A 2,003-nucleotide genomic window follows, 5' to 3' on the forward strand; every position below is an offset into this window, starting at 1 on the left:
TGTCAGTGTCAGACTACTCATTTGAAAAATACATTAAAAAAAAAAATAGTATTGACCACTAGGTACATTTTCCTTCTGGCATTAATGAGTTCTCTCTCAAACAAATAATAGGTAATAGATTAGCAGATGTAGACCTGACAAAAGTAATTTATGAAAGATAGATTATCTTTTATAGAAATGTGGTTCACAATCAACATGTTCTCAGAAAATTAACAGGAAGAAAAATTTACTAAAAATGCAAGTAAGGAGACATTCTCTAGGAAGTTTAATATTCAGGGCTATTGTTTCAACTTTCCATTAATGTCTTTTGAATAGAAAAGTTGAAACATTCGACTTTAAGAATAGAATTTGGTTGTTATGCAAGGGAAGGAAAAGGGAGCTAGTCTTCTGAAAGATATGCAGTGTTACAAATTAGTTCTCAGGGAATTTCAATCCAACTAGATAATGTTGCCTCAATTTTGGCTGTTTTGTGGATAAAAATTAGCAAAGAGCTTCTCATATTCTTCAGGTTTTTAAGCCTTCTGAAGACTATTTTATAATCTCAGATATCTCCCTAAAAGATATTGCAATAGTCATTTCTAAGGACAGAGAAGGCAGTGGCACCCCACTCCAGTACTCTTGCCTGGAAAATCCCATGGACACAGGAGCTTGGTGGGCTGCAGTCCATGGGGTCGCTGAGGGTTGGACACAACTGAGCGACTTCACTTTCACTTTTCACTTTCATGCATTGGAGAAGGAAATGGCAATCCACTCCAGTGTTATTACCTGGAGAATCCCGGGGACGGGGGAGCCTGGTGGGCTGCCATCTACGGGGTCGCACAGAGTCAGACACGACTGAAGTGACTTAGCAGCATTTCTAGGGAAAGATTGAGAAGATAACTAGTTAATGCCATTTCCTATTATTTTGTAAGTTCCCAGAATATTCAGCTATTTTTCATTGTCAGCTTTTTAAAATTCTTATTGCTCAGACTCTTGAGATAAAGCTGTTATGGGTATTCTCATCTAGTAAACCATAGACATCTAGAACTATTAATGTAACAGGCCACAAGTATTGGTTTTCGAAACAGGCTGCAGCTCTCCAGCATTTTTAATGAAACTTTTCCTTATAAGGAGATGCTTATGGTTGTCTTAATGACCTAAATGAAAATGTGGCTCAAGAATGGTTATTCCAAAGAATTAAACTTAGTTTATTTCAAAATCAGAACAAAAGTCATCAAGTGATGTTATTAATCTGTTTCTGGCATCAGCATTTTAGCAACAAAATGGTGTTACAGATGTCAGAATATTGATTGCATGAAATCTTGAAACCCACAAAACTCGTAGGCTTAGGTTTTAGTAATTTCTGCTGTTTATGTAATTTCAGCCCTTCGCGTCACCGAAAAGTTATTTATCTTAAGAAACTGTGGCCAAATTTGGCGGGTAATGCTGTCTGCCAGTGTCTGCAGATGGATTGTTTCCGCCTACAACTGTGCGTGCTGTCTGTGGTCTTTAAAGAACACTAACACCAGGCAGAAATGTCAGTTCTCTGTTCAGATTTTTTTCCTATATTCTTAGAACTGGTGTTGCCATTTCCTAATTTTGTCAAATTGTGTGTTTGAACTATCTTCCTTTCTTGAAAGGTGGGTATTATCACCCGGGTACTAGATAAGTAATCAGAAGTAGTTAATGCTGTGTCAAATTACAGCAAGAGTTTCAACAAAGTAACCACAAAGGTCAGTGCTAAGGCAAGTATATAGTAAATAGTGACATTTTAGAGATCTGAAGTGAAAAGCCATGATCTTTTGAAACGCAGTTTCAAGTTGGGTGAGAAAATTATAAAAGTGAAGTTCAGAGCAAAGTGACTGCGAAATAGTTTGTGCTTAATCTGACCTGCTAATTTTTTTTCCTCAATAGAAGAAAATGAACTAAAAGAATAGAATTTTCTGGATCTCTGTTTTGATTACTTTAAAAAATTATCAGTGTATGTAAAAGAATTCAAAAAGATGAGCTTAAAAATTTATTTG

Source organism: Bos grunniens, chromosome 3, assembly GCF_055505025.1.
Source record: "Bos grunniens cultivar Pamir isolate PY7600 chromosome 3, Bosgru_T2T1.0, whole genome shotgun sequence".
Classification (NCBI taxonomy): Eukaryota; Metazoa; Chordata; class Mammalia; order Artiodactyla; family Bovidae; genus Bos; species Bos grunniens.